The sequence below is a fragment of the Alexandromys fortis genome, unplaced genomic scaffold (genome assembly GCF_014885135.2).
Source record: "Alexandromys fortis isolate MF-2015 unplaced genomic scaffold, M_Fortis_MF-2015_v1.1 scaffold_174, whole genome shotgun sequence".
NCBI classification, from domain to species: Eukaryota; Metazoa; Chordata; class Mammalia; order Rodentia; family Cricetidae; genus Alexandromys; species Alexandromys fortis.
The window spans coordinates 2,994,979-3,011,882 of record NW_026068063.1 but is presented as its reverse complement, the minus strand read 5'-3'; the positions used below and the strand labels follow the sequence as shown (position 1 = coordinate 3,011,882).

At 50.3% G+C, this 16,904-nt stretch overlaps 2 protein-coding genes across 24 annotated transcripts in view; one reads left to right on the top strand and one right to left on the bottom strand.

Moving 5' to 3' along the window:
- Positions 1–16,904, bottom strand: part of Nsf (N-ethylmaleimide sensitive factor, vesicle fusing ATPase) — a 594,435-nt gene that overhangs the window by 393,854 nt on the left and 183,677 nt on the right. The gene's annotated exons all lie outside the window — the stretch shown is intronic.
- Positions 5,940–16,904, top strand: part of Mapt (microtubule associated protein tau) — a 94,091-nt gene continuing 83,126 nt past the window's right edge. For all 23 annotated transcript variants that reach the window (XM_050120414.1, XM_050120411.1, XM_050120413.1 and 20 more), the window contains exon 1: positions 5,940–6,081. The gene's annotated coding sequence lies outside the window, so the exon portion shown is untranslated. The remainder of the gene's footprint in view (positions 6,082–16,904) is intronic.

The window sequence follows — 16,904 nt, the reverse complement described above, 5'->3', positions numbered from 1 at the left end:
CCTGACTGAGTTACACTGTGACTTAATCCTGGTTTTTATTTAGCTTGTATTGATGCCAGGAGAGAGTTTAGGGGACAGACGTTCTGTTACATGTTAGTCTAGGGGAAGGTTGTATTTTCTTCCAAAAGAGATCGACAGGGGTGCTCCTGCAGGCTCAGAGCTGAGCTGCCTTGCTGGGAAGCTCGGCCTTTGGTGCTACTGAGCAAACTCCACTCAGTTTGGAGCTTCTCGGTGTTCTGAACACCTGATGCGCCACACCAAACATATCACATAGCATGCCAGTGACATTAACAACCAACTCCTGTCCGTGTGGACTGACTGTGCACAAGTGATCATGGGTTACAGGGCCCTCACTAACTAGCACTAACACCCTGCTCACTCTCTGCTCTCTTGGACGATTTTTTTTTAATTTTTTATTTATTTTTATTTTATGTGCATTGGTGTTCTGCCTGCAGGTATGTCCATGTGAGGGAGCTGGATCAGCTAGAATGGAGTTACAGGCAGTTGTGAGCTGCCATGTGGGTACTGGAAATCAAACCCAGGTCCTCTGGAAGAGCAGCCAGTGCTCTTAACCTCTAAGGCATCTCTCCAGTCCCCTCTTGTGTTCTATTATTAAGACCAGTTGTCCTGGGTTGAAGGTCATAAGCAGCAAAAAATCTGTTTATTAGAATGTTCTATCAACACCTGCCCAGGCTGGAGCCAGGAAAAGCTGAGCTTCCGTTCACCATGAAACAGCCTGGCAGAGCTTGGCTTCTTCTAAAGTTAACATGAACCATATGAGTGTCTGTGGGGCCAAGAGGACCCACATCTCTATCAGTCATTGAGTATGGGGCTTCCCAGAACAGGAGAATTTATTTATTTTTGGTTTATTTTTGAGATGGTGTCATGTAGCCCAGGCTAGCCTCAGACTTGCACAATAGCCTAGGATGATCTTGAACTTCTGATTCTTCTATCTCTACCTCCTGACTGTTGGAATTATAGGTATGTGCCACCATGAAGAGGGGGACTTTTGTAGCTGAGGCTATCCCTGGAGGTCTGAACAGCCAAGGGCCTGTCTGAAGAGAGTTCCCCAGAACTGGGCATGTCCTCCCTGAAGATCTGGGCAGCACATCTTCATGTCACCAACACTGTAGCATGGTGACTTAATGTTTTGATAACCATACATAAAATGTACGTTATGTGCCAGGCGGCGGTGGCGCACACCTTTAATCCCAGCACTCGGGAAGCAGAGGCAGGCGGATCTCTGTGAGTTCGAGGCCAGCTTGGTCTACAGTAGAGCTAGTTCCAGGACAGGCTCCAAAGCTACAGAGAAACCCTGTCTTGGAAAACCAAAAAGAAAAAAAAAAACAGAAAAATAGAAAAGAAAGTATGCTATGTAATTGTACACATCCTAAAGATTTGTTTCTGTTTACTTACATGTGTGCATGTGTGTACATGGTTATATGTTTACTTACATGTGTGCACGTGTGTACATGGTTATATGTTTACTTATATGTGTGCACGTGTGTACATGGTTATATGTTTACTTATATGTGTGCATGTATGTACATGGTTATATGTTCCACACGCATGCCGGCGCTCATAGAGGGCAGAGAGTGCCAGATCCCCTGGAATTGTAGTTACAAGCAGTTATGAGCCACCAAATGTGGATGCTGGGTACCACATCTGGATCCTCTGCAAGAACGGTAAGCGCTCTAACCACTGATCCAGTCCTCTAGCTGGCAATTATACATATTTTACTTTATGTGTTTAAAAACGTTATCTGAAAAGGGATTTCCTGAGATGTTAAAGGATTCCATGGTGTAAAACAGGTGAACCACTGTGCTGTGGCTGGGCTGAGGTGTCAGCTTGGCACAGCTACAGTCATCAGAGAGGAAGGAGCCTCAGTTGAGGAAATGCCTCAGTGAGATTCAGTTGTAAAGCATTTTCTCAATTAGTGATCAATGAGGAGGGCCCAGGCCATTGTGGGCGGTGCCATCCCTAGGCAGGTACTCCTGGGTTCTATAAGAAAGCAGGCAGAGCAAGCTATGAGGATGGAGCCAGTAACCCGCACCCCTCCATGCCCTCTGCATCAGCTCCTGCCTCCGGGTTCCTCCCTGCTTGAGTTCCTGTCCTGACTTCCTTTGGTAATAAACAGCAATGTGATAGTGTAAGCCAAATAAACCTTCTTCTTCCCAACTTCCTTTGTGGTCATGGTGTTTTGGTACAGCAATAGAAACCTAACTAAGACAATCACTTTCTGATAACAGAAGTATGAGCATGACCTTCTTTCTTAGGAGAAACTGGCTTCATCTTTCCCTAGTACCTTTCTACCCTCTGTTCTCTATGGTCTCCCAACACACTCATCATATCCATACAGTCTCATAACAGACTCAAGTTCAGTTTTCGTTTTCCCAGGGTGCGTTTAGCTACCACCAACGAAGGTGGACAGTGGCATTTACTGAAATCCAGAACTCACAAGTCTCCTACATTTATTGATCTTTCAGTTGGGGACGACCATATAACCAAAGTGATCCCGTGCCAGCCTCCGGGACAACCAGTACCTCCTCCACACGCTTCTCCCCTGCCTCCAGATGGACCCATAAGTAACAACCCAACCTCGTCCCCACGAAGAACAAGGCTCTGAGAAGTGGTAGAGGCATACAATGGAAGGGGCCTGTTTCCATAATCTCTCAGGGAGGGAGAATTTACATACCCTGACCTGGAGTGCGTACCTGTACCACTGGAGTCTGGTTGGAACCACTAGTTAGAATCCGTCTGTCTCAGTGTCTCAGGTTGTGTGTGTGTGTGTGTGTGTGTGTGTGTGTGTGAATACATTTAGTGGCCAAGCTTCCAGACTATCGATCTAGGGTGCCCGCAGCTCATCACTACACAATCCCATCTGAGACTATTCAATAAAGGAACTGAAGCCAGGAAAAGGTCATGAATTTGTCTAACCTCACATGTGATGGCTGAGACTGGGCACACAGTTCCTGCTACCCCTGTCCATTTCCTTTCCCTTATGCTAATCTGCCTTCTACAGTCCTGCCTGTGTATGTTTGTGCTGGACCCAAGAGGCCATGAGCTTTCTATTTCAGCAGGAGGGAGGGGCAGAGGGATGGAAGGGGATACATTTTCTTGGCCTGCATTAGCGAGCCATTAGCTACCCACAGTGATCAAATTATCTGGAATGAACACTCAACTCCACATCACATACATTTAAAGGACAGACTCGCTCACAACTCTTTCTAGCATTCATCACCTCCATTTAGTGTGGGCAAATGTGAACATTCGGTATCGGGGGACCACAGTGTCATTAGGTCCTTGACAGTTCTCCATCATACTCTCTACTAAGGGCTCATAATGATAAGTTTGAATGTGAAGGAGTGTCACTTTGATGGTTCCAGATGACACATATTAAGAAAATAAAGTGTAGCAAAAGCATTGACCTTGAAAATGATAATGACATAAATACAATTTATCATTTAGTGAGTGCAAGTTGTTACTGTATAAGAAACCACACACACACACACACACACACACACACACACACTTATTAAATTGCCATAGTCAGCTTATGTCATGCTAGCAACCAGCTCCCAAAATCTTGGTGGCTTCTGCAACAAATTTTAACTTTTGCTCATCTTGTATGTACTAGGCCCTTAGGACTTTCCACTCCAGGATCTGGGCTGTGGGAGCAGCCCCAGGCAACGTGTCTTTTTAGTAGTGGGAAGGAAGTCAAACACAGAGACTTGCCTTACGTTTCTGTTTGGACAGGTCTGCATCACGTAGCTGACAACGGACAAGGGTGTATGATTCCCCACCCAGGAAAAAGCAACTACTGGAGACAACAATAAAATGCCAGCCCTGCAAGTTCCTCTTCTCGGGAACAATTTGGCTAAGTTCCTTTGTAGAGACCAGAAATATCCCTTCCACTTGGGGCGACAGGAAAAGGCTTTGTTAAAATCTGAGCTTGATTTTGAAGGTTAGGTAGGTATTCGTGGGTAGGAGAAAGAACAGGGAACTTGTCGGCAAAAGGAACCCCAGAGCACAGAGGTAGGGAAGGGATTTAGTTAAGCAGCCTAGCCACAGAGTTGGTGATCTAGAAAAGTGGAACGGAGGGGTGTTTTGATCAAGGGACAAGTTGAATGCTGGGTCAAGGAGTCTGAGTGCACTTGTCTGGAAGCTGGGAGACATCTTTGGGCGAGAGACTGCCATGAAGGAAGGGATCACATCTGAAAACTGATCTGACCAGGAGTGCAGGTAGGCGGAGAGAGGGGAAACTGAGAGCGGGGAGACCGCTAAGGTCCTAGATGTCAGAACTGAAGCAGGAATCTTGAAGCAGGGTGGTGAGAGCTAGAACAAAAGCAAGGTCAGACCTAGAAGTTCAGAACCCGAGGCTTAAGAAGTAAGAGCCGCTTCTATCATCTACCCAGAGGCCCCAAGACAATACAGTAATTAAGTCCATAGGAAAAAGTTGGTGGCGCCAGAAAATTGAGCCCAAAGCCTTGCATATTATTTGGTTCAAAGATTTATCCATGTTTTGCTGCTAAGTATGCGTGCATGTATGTATGTGTACCACGGGCATGCCTGGTGCCCCTAGAATCTGGAAGAGAGTGTGGGACCCCCCAGATCTGCAGTTACAGACAGTTGTGAGATGGCATCTGGGTGCTGGGAATCCAGGTCCTCTGCAAGCACAGCAAAATTCACTATGCAACCCAGGATATTCTTGAACTCTTGGTGATCCTCCTGCCTCAGCCTTCCTGAATGCTGGGATCACAGATGTTTTTGTTGTTGTCTTGCTTTGTTTTTTCTTGTTTGTTTTTGTTTTTAACAATAGCAGGGATAGTGGTACACATCTCTAATCCCAGCATTCTGGAGACAGAAGCAGACCCGTGGATCTCTGTGAGCCCTGGGCCAGCCAGGGATACTTAGTGAGAACATGCCTTATAAAAGAAAGGGGGGAAAAAAAGTCATTCAAATGAAAGCTTCAAGACAAGATCTCCCCTCTCTGGCAAGGGCTGTTTGCTCCTGTTCCTTGCATCTGAACAGGCTCCAGCTGTCCAAGAGCTTTGGGCTTTGGGGAGATGAGAAACAAACCAGCCCAGGGCTACATGGCTAGAAAGAGGACTAATGCCCAGTTTCCACGCCGGAAGCCTAACATCCAGCAGGTGGCCATCTCCAGCAAGCACCTTAAAAATTCAGCTCTCAAAGGTGTCTCAACAAACGAGATAAAAATAACTGTGAAAATGCCTTGCAGTGTGGTAAGCCATCATTAAAACTTATCTATTTGAAGATTTTTCTTCCCTAGGGTCCCGGTTAAGATATCTAGTGGGTTTGAATGCTCCTTGATTTAAAAAAAAATTTTTTTTTGCAAGAAAATTCTAAACTGTATTACGATCAAAGTTAATCTGTTTCAAGAGGATTTGTCAAAGAAATAATTCACTTTGGCCATTAACCAAAAAGGGGGGGGGGGAAGCAAGCAAACAGCGACCCTTGGAAAAGTGGCCTTTATCCAGAGGACCACATTTTGGGAGCAGGAGGCCTCGGGGGTCCAATGAGCCTGCAAAGGTGAACTGAAAAGCCAACAAGGACCGGCTCACCGCTCCGCCTCGAACCCACCCACGGGAACAGAGGGAGGAGACCCCTGGACTAGACAAAGGCTGCAGCCCCAGGAGGCCGGGGTGCGCGTGCGCCACGGAGCAGGCGCGTGCGCGCGGCGGTCAGCGCGGAGGCCCGAGGCGTGGCGGGACCCGGGAAGGGAAGCGAGGAGCCGGGCGAAGCCTGGCGACTCGGGGATGGGGTAGGGAGGGCTGCGGGTCGCTCGCGCGCGCCCCCTGGTGGCCGGAGGGGAGGCGCCCCGCAGGCCTCTGCCCGCCCCTCCCCTCGCGAGGGTCGCGCTCCCGTGGCTCGCGCCTGCGCCGCCCGCCGGCCTCGGGAACGCGCTCTCTCGGCGGCGCGCGCGCTCCCAGTCTCCGCCACCCACCAGCTCCGGCACCAGCAGCAGCGCCGCCGCCACCGCCCACCTTCTGCCGCCGCCGCCGCCACAGCCACCTTCTCCTCCTCTTTCCTCTTCTGTCCTCGCCTTCTGTCGATCATCAGGTAAGTGCCCCCATGCTCTGAAATCTGGTCCCCATCTGGCCCTGTGCGCCATCCTCTTGCCGCCCTTCGCCCCAGAGATGGATTTAGGGCGCTGGGCATCAGTCAGACGCAACGGAGGGGGCCTCGGCGCCAGGGAGCTGGGAAGGAAACGCGTGCAAAAGATGCACGCACGCGGGTGAATGCGTGTGTCTGTGTGTGCTGGGGTCCGCACCATCCATTCCACACAAACGGGGGGGGGCGTCTGTGCCAGCAGGGTGGGGCGCGGGTGGCGGTGACCTAGAGGAGGGGGTTTTTCTGTGCTCTAGATCGCAGCTTTTTGCCGCAATGGGCGTGGGTCTGTGTGTGTGTATGGGGGTCCAACGATGACCACCGAAACTGAACCTGAAGTCAGATTTCTCTGTCCCCGATTGCCATCAGTCCCAAGGAAGGTGTGGATTGGATCCTAGAAAAGATGACTGCCTGCATGCCTCTTCCCACACCTCCCTGACAGGGATTCTGACGGGGCCTTCACTGGCCCTGATTTAAGGCGGTGTCCCGCCCCCTCCCCTTTTCCTCCTTCAGAAGCCGGCAGGGGACATTTGGGGGCTGGGAGGAATCGAGAGGATGGGGAGGGGTCCAGGCGCTGTCACTTTAGCCGCCCTTCCCCCTGAGCGCGCTTGGTACAGTGACAGGGGCAGCGCCGCCGTGCCCGAGAGAAGGTAGTGCGCGGATCCCAATGTGGAAGCTCGGAGGCAGGGATCGATCACCTGGCCTCGCGGTGTCTGCGGGCTTGCCAGCCGCGGTTCCCCGCTCGAGGGCTCGCACTGTCACAGCCCAGCACAGACCTGCGCGAGGGCTGCAGGTGCATTTCAGGGCGGATTCCTTTCTCTGCGTTCTGCTCCCGGCTCCCGGCATGTGCGCTCCCTGCCGGAGGCACGAGCTGGCGCGCAGGGCTCGCCCCTCACTGCGGCAGTGGGTGTGGACCTGGGTGGGAGAGGAGGGGGAGAGTAGGATGTGTCTCCTCCCGCTGCTACCCCTCCCCCGGTTTTTTTTCCCCCTCTGAACGCGAGGTGCCATCTTTTTGCGGCGAGTCACGTCCCTATCGTAGCGTGCCAAGTGCCGTGGCCGGGCTTTGGAGGACCCGCTGAGAAGAGCAGGGGCATGATGAACGTGGACATCTTGGCATTTAGCTTCTGCGCCATGCTCATCCGGTCGTTCACCTGGGGTCTTCGTAGGGAGCTTGCTGCTTTGTTCGTCGAGGTTGTGTGATTTAGGATCTGCCCTCCTGGTTTTTTGGCTTTCGTTCGACGAGGATATTTACCCACGCGCGGCGCGCAACTCCATCATTTTTTCCCCCACACCACTCATTTCAGACCCTTTGTTGGATCTACTGACGTGCTGGGGTCTAGTCACAGCCCCCAGGGCACGCATGGAACGTACGTGACCCCGCGCATCCCTCTCCCCCAGTTCGGCACAGCTTCAGGGAGCGTTAACTTGAGCCACACGGGTGGTATTCGAGGTAGATTCTCGTGTGCAGGTGTCCTCAGAGGAATCACGTCCCTCCCCACATCCAGGGCGTCCTGGGGACAACACCCCACCATGTTTCACTGCTAGGGGCTCCATCCCCCTCGGGAATGGGGGAGATTCGGCAAACTTGGCTTCACCACCACCACCTTTGATACCTCTTGCCTCTCCCGGTGGGAGAGTGTGAGGAGGGGACATGCGATCCCCTGGGATGCAGCGGCCACACCCATCCCTCCCAACCCATGGGGAAGAGGGGGGCGGGTTAGGGGTTGTCATGAGAACCATACCAGCCAGAGAAGGAACCTCTGGGCGTTACCCGGCCCCTTACTCAGCAGAGAGTCGGAATCCTGGGGTAGATTGTCAGTGCCAGTTTGTCCTATGGGAAGATTCCGGGGAAGGAGTATTAGTCTCATCGGCATTGGCAACCATAGCCATCCAGATAGGCACATCTGCTGTATTTTTATTATAGGCATACTGACTGATATTATTTTGTTAATATTATTTAAATGAGGGACTTTCACTTAAAAGTCCACATTTACAACATCCCTTGAAACCGAAGAAGGATGGAAATCGAACAGGTCCTAGCAGCCTCCCCCATCCTGCAGTAAGCCCCAGTCTTCGAGGTTTTCTGGTTAATTCTACCACTGAATACTGGTGCAGGCGTGCAGTTTTGAAACCAAGCGAGCACCTCTTAAGGGCCGAATCGCCCACGTCGGCTGCCCAGCTTGATCTGCATTTCTGAAAATGTCTCGGCTGGGGGTGGAACGCCCTCTCCCGGCCAGACCGCGGCCAGAGGCTGTGGCGTCGTGCCTGGGCCCGCCCGATAGAGATTTCGAGCAGCTGAAGGATGGATTCAAATATGACCCATCCCTCGCCCCATGACGGACTGCTGGGAGCAGGATTCTTAATCCAGAAGAAGCCAGACTCTTGGAATGGGCGCGGAATAGGGAAGCCTGAGAGGGACGTTTTCTATTGTGGCCAGTTGGGCAAAGGTGTCACAGTCCTGTAGGTGGGAGATCGACGGGAGGGGGAGGAAAGAGAACATTTCACCAAGTGAAGAAACAAAGCACGGACCACGCGTCTTCGAACTCGCTCCATTTTGCACTGTATTGGCAGTCGGGTGACATACTTTGGTCGCCAAGGCCTGGGTTGTTAATGAAAGATCATCAGGGGTTGCTGCCTGGCCCTTGTGCGGAGATTGAGAGGTTCCGTTCCTGGCTCGGCCCTAGCTTTAACAAACCTGCTTCACTTCAGAGCTAGGAGTTTGTGCTGAAGCCGAGACTGTGGCGCGCTGAGCCACCCTGGGCTCATCCAAAGGGGTTCAAGTACCCAAAAAGAGCTAAGATTTCAGCCACTACCTCAGCAGGTGGATGAGCCCTTTTATGCCCCCCCGAGGCCCTATTCACTCTCTAGCGCTCAGAAACTTGTAGCTCCAAGTCTTTTTTTCCGGCTGGCTAGCATTGGGTGGATGATGGGAGCTGGAACAGACAAACCATTCCCTCCAGGTCTCTTTTGGCTCCCACCTGGGCTTTTCAGAACTGCCCAAATTTTGCAAGATCCCTGCCCTGCCCCTTCAATTGTTGGGTCTCAAAGCAGTAAAGGAAGTGTGGACCTTCTGTAGGTTAATTCTGTGGTTATAGTTCTGAGATGTCATCTGTGTTTGATGCTGCCGTTTGTGTCTGCTGTAAGAACTGCTTGCCGACTCGCCATTTTGCAAAGCTTCTCTAAATGAATGGTTATCTAGCTAAGTGTGCCCGTCCCTCCCCCAGCTGCCTGCGATGTCTGCTGATTTTTGTGCACCGTTTGCCTTGCTGGCAGATGTGTTTAGATTACAGCAGTAACCTGGCTTGGCTTTGGAGGTCATTTTAGGATGATCTCAGTATTCCTTAGCTTGGCTAGGTTTTTTTTTTTTGGGGGGGGGGGGCTGAGGGAGAGCCAGTCCGTAGTGTGTCTCTCTGGCCCTGCACAGACCCTGTACACACGCTTGCATGGTGGTGGAAGGGCGTGGTTCTTAAGTGGCTTCTAGTGTCAGGCTCTGTTCCCTAGAGACGAACAAAGGAAACAGATAGTGCCCAGGAACTGCAAGAAGAAAACTTAGTAATGGTTTGATTGAGGTGAGGCCAGGCTTGTTCCCACCAGGAAAATGAGCCCTTGTACTGAGCAAGCTCTTTGACCCCCTCGTCCTTGGAAGGCTAGAGAGGGCTCTGGTGCCCTTTGTGTAGACTGACTGTTCCTGCTCCCCCTTTTAACATCAATACATCCAGTCCATTGATTTAAAACTCTAAGGATTTTTGTTTTTCTCTATCTCTCCTTAGCATGTTGTATGTGACTTTTGTGATTCCCTGGCTGTGTGTGAAAAGATACATTGTTTTTCCAATTGAATATATGAACCTTTCCAACAGTGCCTTCCCTTCTGTGTGTTTAGTTAAGATTTTTTGATTCCCCTCCTGAAAAGGAATCACTTCAAAGGAGATTATAAAAAAATAAAATACCCTTAGAGACTTACTACAGAGCTAGACATATAATAGGTATTTGGCCCATAATCGTTTAACAAATAAGTGAATAAAATGGAGAGACAGAGGTCAGGAGGGTATCGGAGAGAATGTGGAGTGGGATGCATAGTCAAGGTCACAGCATCTGGGAAGCCTGGGGACAAATCCAATCTATTTTCCCGCGGGTCCAGCTGGTGCCCAGACAGCTGCCTGTGATCTACTGCTGCTCCCATAGCTTCCACAGGTGGCTCACCTGCCCCTTGTTGGTGAAAAGGGGAGGAAGAGTGGAGAGAGGGGAGAAGAGGCCACCCATGGGGTAGTCACAGTCCTGTTGCAGGTGACTGGAATGCAGGTGGGGACCCTCACCCTCTCCTCTCCCTCCACTGTCCTCATTCATCAACACTTCGGAGACCGTCATTTCTCTTCACCCTCAGAAGCACCCCTCTGGCTACTCAACCCACAGGAGTTAGGGGTATCTGGCCAGGAGAGAAAGAGAGATGTCCCTAACTGTTCAATGGATCTTTTCCTGGAAAATCATGGTCCTCAGATGGTGGCTGAGATGCCTGGAAAGTCGTTATGTATGGGAGGGCGGCTGCTGGCATCTTGTGGGTAGAGGCCAGAGATGCTGCTAAACATGACAGGACAGCCCCCAAATGGCATTGGCACTAGCACTGGCATGGGGAAGCCCTTTTGTAGAAACGGTCTTTCTCTGGCACTTTTGAGCTCAGTTACACGCATTGCGTGTCTTCTAGGAGGTGACCTATGGTCCTCACAGCTACCTCACTTACAGAGTGTTACCATCCCTGAGAGACAGAGATGCTGCAGTCAGAGAGATTTCATAACCAGTGCAGGATGCTCAGCACGTGACACACAGCTAAGCTCCATGAGGTTTAATAGACCTTTGTGGGCTAGCCTGGGGACCTAGTCAGACTTTCCAACCACCCAGTCTTTTTGCAAGAACCTGATTGGATCACAGGCTAGACTAAGTTACAGGTGTATGGATTTAAGTGTTCGGTGTCTGATTTTGACATCTGGAGCAAAGGACTTTGCTCCATCTTGGTGCTCTGCCTATCAAACAGAGAGGGAATCTTCCCCGGGGACATTAACCCCCACCTGATTCAGGGGTCCTGGACTCATCTGTCATGCGAAGGGGCAGCCAGGTGTGATTGACTCAGAGACAACTGTTAATTGAGACTGGGGGATGGAGGGCTGGGAAGATGGCTCAGCTGTTAAAATGCCTGTCCCCAACATGAGGACCTTCCTGAGTTCAGATCCCCAGCCCTTACATAAAAGCTGAGTGCTGTGGTATGTATGTATCTGTTACCCTAGTGCTGGGCAAGGGTGGACACAGGTGGGCCCCTGATGCTCTTTCCAGAAAGTTTAGTCATATTCACGACCTCCGGGGTCACTGAGAGTTTCTGTCTCTACAAATAAGGTGGAAAATGATGCAGGAAACCACCCAATGTGAGCATATGTACACCTATGCCTGTATACACACACACACACGCATGCATGCACATGCACACACACATGCGCACACACGTGCACACACATACACACTGAAAGCATATATACACAAAGATTGGAGATCAGTCAGATTCAGCTGTGGTCGGGGTGAAGTCATGAAGTGTTGGGGGATGTCTTAGATGCTGTCCCTCCCAGGGGTAGAGCACTGGCACCCATAGCTGAGGCCCAGCTCTGAAACGTATGTAGAGTTATGGGCACTAGAAGCCTTCATTGCAAGCATCCTGGGTCTTCCTGGGCAACAGTGGCCCTGGAGGCTGTGCTGGCTGCCTGGTGAGACTCTAAGCTGCATTTACGTTGTTTCTGGTGCTATGGAGAGTGCTTGGGCCACAGGCTCACTGCTGCTCTCCATGAGGTGACTGCAAGGGAACAAACCTCCTGCCTAACCCCCAGTGCCAGGGACGGAGCCCACACTGTCACACTTGCCTCACTGCTGTGGCTATCCAGGAATATCTTCCCTGCCTCCAGCTGCTAGACTTCGTGGGGAGGCAGTGTTGAGTTCACCCCAGATACCTGTGGCATTCTGGATTGTTCCGTAGGGGTGTGCATAAGAACGGACTTCTGCAAAATAAGATCTCAAGTGACTTCCAGGCCATTATCTTAACCTTTTCTCTCTGCTCATGGTCCAGCAGGCTCTTCACTGAGCCCTACCAGCTACTCAATAGGAAATCCCAGGAAATAATGTATCTTGTACCTCAGCTACTCAAGAAAGTGGTATAAGTGCCTGGAGAGCAGGTGCCCAGCACAGAGCAGTGACCTGCAAGCAGAGGTCATTTGGTTTAGAGTCCTTGGATGCCATTCCCATCTCCCCCAGCAATCCAACATAAGGTGGTGCTTAGCTTCTTGGGGAGATTTTTTTAATATATTCATATGTGACCCAGGATATAATAATGCCTGACTAGAAGGTTCCCAAGGAGTTTAAATGAGGTGATGGGTGCTCACCATGGCCTGGCACGTGACTGCTCACCAAATGGCATCCTTTAACACGATCCTTTGGACGGGCACCTGTGATAAATAGCATATGGAGGCATCTTGAGCCCCTATTGGAATATGCTGTAATAGATAAATTATACCAAGCAGGAACGAAGCCCAGATCCTCTGGAACTAGGCATTGTTGTCTGGGCGGAAGTGGATCTCCAAGATCACACACACACAGGTTTAAATGTACACACAGGACTCTTGCCACAGCAGGGACTTATCTGTTGTCCTGCTTCTGTCTGCTTCCTTCCTGAAGCCTGCTCCATGCCAGGAATAAACTGCGAACTCCCCACACCAGCCTTCCCTGCATGCCCCACACTGGCCCTCCGGCCCTCCGGCCCTCCGGCCCGCCCTCCCTCCCTCCCTCCCTCCCTCCCTCCCTCCCGGGAAGGGTGACCTGGCTCCGTGTGTCAGGCCCAGAGGGCTTCTGGTTTACTCATTGAATAAAAGCCACTGCTCAGGACTGAGAAAGTAATGGCAGTAAAGGGAAGGCCCTGCCTGTGGGGAGATTTCGAAAGGGGTGATTCCCATCCTGCAGAAGCCAGTAGGTGAGCGGCCTTCATGCCAAATGATGTCAAAAGACAGAGTAATGTTAAGTAAAACATACTCCTGGGAGATAGAACCTGGGGATTCCAAACCCCCAATAAACAGAGCCGTGTGTGATTCAATATAACATGCTAAAGAAGTCTTCTCCGCCACGGGATCAAGACTAAGATCAGGATACATCAGTTTTTTTAAATCATTTTTAATTTTGTTTGTTTGTTTGTTCAGTTATGTGTGTGTGGATGTGTGTCGTGTATGTAAGGGTGCCCTCGGAGGCTGAAGATCATCAGATCTGATCTCCTGGAGCTGGACTTACAGGTAGTTATGAGCCACAGGTGTGAGTGCTGGGAACCAAACCTGAGTCTTCTACAAGAACAGGATGGGCTCTTAACCATATACCCACCTCTCCAGCCCCTTGAGCGTATGTGTGAGCATGTATTTATTTACTTAATGTGTGTGCATGCATGCATACATGCCACAGTTCACTCGCAGAGTTCATAGAACAATTTGTGAGAGTAAGTTCTCTCCTTCCAGCATCTGCATCCTGGGTCTCAAAGTCAGGTCATCAGGCTTGGGAACAAGCGCTTTGCCTGCTCGGCCATCTCACTGAACCATGCTTATACTTTTTTGGGGGGAAAATGTTTTTATGTGTGCGTGTGTGTGCAGGCTTGTGTGGCGTATGTGTATACATGCTATGTACACGTGTATATGCAGTGGAGGCCAGAGGACAACACCAGGTACCTTCCTACATTGCTTTCTACCTTATTTGTTTGTTTACTTATTCTAAAGTTTTTATTTTATGTCTGTGGGTATTTGGTCTACCTGTAAGAGTGTGCATCATGTATGTGACTGGTGTCCACAGAGGCCAGAAGAGTGTTAGATCCTCTGGGACTGAAGTTACAGATGTTTGTGGGCTGTGATGTTACTGCTGGGAATCAAACCCAGGTCCTCTGGAAGAACAGCTAGTGCTCTTAACCATTGAGTCATCTCTCCAGCCTCTGTTTATTTTTGAGGCAACATCTCTTGTTGAATCCAGAGCTAGGTAATTGACTAGACTGGCTGGGTCATGAGTTCTGGGATCTCCTGTCTCCATCCCTGCCTGAGCTCACCTGTTGGGGTTACTGATGAGCATCAGTAGTTCTGAGACCCTAAAGTAAGGGTTCCTAGGCTTGGTGGGAAGTGGCTTGGGAGGTAAAATGTTTGTCGCACACGCATAAAGACCTGAGTTCAGACCCCCAGCACCCACATACAAGTCAGGTGAGGCAGTGTGGGTGCTCATGCTTTTAACACAGTCATTTAACCGATGTCTCCCCAGCCCCTAGCTTGTACTTACTTAAGTGATGCAATTGTTGTAGCAAGATATAATAGCTATATGGTGGCTCACATTATATGATATTAGTATAGCAAATAGGATAGACAGAAAAGGTTTCCCACAGCCTAGATGACCTTGAGCAAGAGCTTGGCTGTGGCAGGAGGCTGCCCTGGCAGCAGACAGGCCCTGTGGACCCCAGCCTTGACGAGTTGGTCTTTCATTTCTTACTGCAAGAAGCCAGGAAGGCACCTATCGGGGAGACTTCTGTGTTAAGTGAAAGGCAGGTGTATTCTTGCCTGTCTCTAAGGCCCCCAGAACTCCAAAATCCTTCGCATAGAAAACACATCAGGCTCAAATCTAAATCCCTTCGACCCCATGCTTGCCTGTTGTGACTGTTTGAAAACCAGAGACTGGGGTTGGGTGTCTCCCTCTATGGCCCCACATTTTAAGTTTTTTTTATTTTATATGTATAAACGTTTGTCTGCATGAATGTCTGTGCATCATGCGTGTGCCTCTGCCTGTGGAGGTCAGAAGAGGCATCAGATGCCCTGGAACTGGAGTTACAGTTTTGAGCTGCCGTGTGGGTGCCAAGAATAGAGCCCAGATCCCGTGGAAGAGGAGGTGTTGCTCTTAGTTGCTGAGCTACCTCTCCCGCCCCTCCATGCCTTCTCTGAGTGCGCCATTTCCAGTAGACTGACTAGCCAGCAGGTCCACTTGTCACCCCTCCCCCACTGCCCAGTCAGTGTTGGGGTTAGGGACAGATGCTGCCACCGCTGGTTTTTATGTGGGTGCTTGGGGTCTGAACCTGGCTCTCCATGCTTGTGTGGCAAGTCCTTCACCCACTGAGCCATCCCCACCAAGCCTCAGGAACACTTATTTCACCAAGTTATTTCTCTTGTCATGTCCTTCCCTGGTGGCCTCCCCCACTCCCAAAAAAATGGGTTTACAGATGAGTTAACAATCTGAGACCAGTCCTAAGAGAAGCTTAAAGACTGTCTTTAGTTACACACACCCATAAATGTGAATATTTGCTATTGAATGTCTGAAGTTTTTATATTGAGTTTGCTGAAAACCTGGCCACATTTTAACCTTGATATTGGCAGTGCTTCAGAATTCAAGTACATTTATGTTACTAGTCAGAGGAAAAGTTGGCTATGTGAATTCAGCAGCGTAACCGCCGGATGCCTCTGGGGCACAGTGGAAACCACAGTGTGGACCAGTAGGAACAGGTCTCTTTCAAAGCTGCCCGTGGCCTAGAAGACTTGGACAGCATTTGGGGAAACTACCAACCTATTCCCTGCTTAGTCTTTTCCCAAAAGAACACAGGAAATACTGCATGGCCTCAATCTGTTCTTGGCACACCGGTTCTGCCTCAGCCCCGTACCTACGCAGCCAGATCAGAATAGAAAGATAAATTTTGCACACACACAACCACACAAAAAAAAAATCCTAAATTCGATCAATGGAAGATCCTTACACTCTCCCAGGGCCTTCTTTAAACCTGTTGAATATTCTCCTCCAATAATCCCTGGGAATGACAGGCCTCCAGGGTGGCTCAGTGCTGGGCTCCTCCTCCAGGCTCCAGAGTCCCTCCCTTGGCTGTGCCTGGGAAAAGGCTAATCATGGCTGCGCTGTTCCCTGCAGAGTGCTAATAAGGACTGAGCGCACTGAAAATGCTTGCCTTTTGGTGTCATAAAAACATAAACAATCACATCCTGGTGCTTAATGGCTGATGGAGAATTGCAGGAAAAAAAACTTTTGATAAGCAGAATTCATGCTATAAGTTGATAGTCAGGACCAAGGCTTAAAATAAGACGTTAAAAGATTTGATCCATCATTTGTCACTGGCAAGACTGAATTAGAGAAGCCAGTGAACCTCTCATCACGTAGTCTTCCTGCTCATCCTGAATTTATTACATTTCCCATTGACCAATAAGAGATGTTCGGCAAAGAGGGAGAATTCCTGGACCTCTATGTTTCGCCTATGAAATGGGAATGGTTCCGTCTCCCCTTGAAGTGGAGTGGATGGTAAGGCCTCAGCCTCAGTTCTCACAGAACTTGAATGAAATGATCCGTAAGAATTCCTTCAGGCATCTCAGAAGTCAGTGCCCAGGGAGGGGTTGACTCCCAGCAGCCACTGCGGATGCCTGATCAGAGGTCCCTCGTGGGCTGAGTGAGCCCGATGCCTGACATGGTACAGCTGCTGCCACCCTGTCCCTGTTTCCAGCCAGCGGGGGGCAGCTGGTCCCCTGTGGTGAACACCAGGTCAGCACAGGCTGTACCCAGAAGGAAGAACAGGTGGCCAAAGTCCAATCTGAACTAGCCACGTCTGTCCCCATTTTAGAGAGGAGGAGACCCACAGTCAGGGTGCAGGGCACTAGGTGCGGTAACCTCCTGATTCCTAGCCCATGCCAATGCTGGCTTCTCCGGAAAGGGGCTGGGACTTCCTCTCGGGCTCAAACTGTGACCCT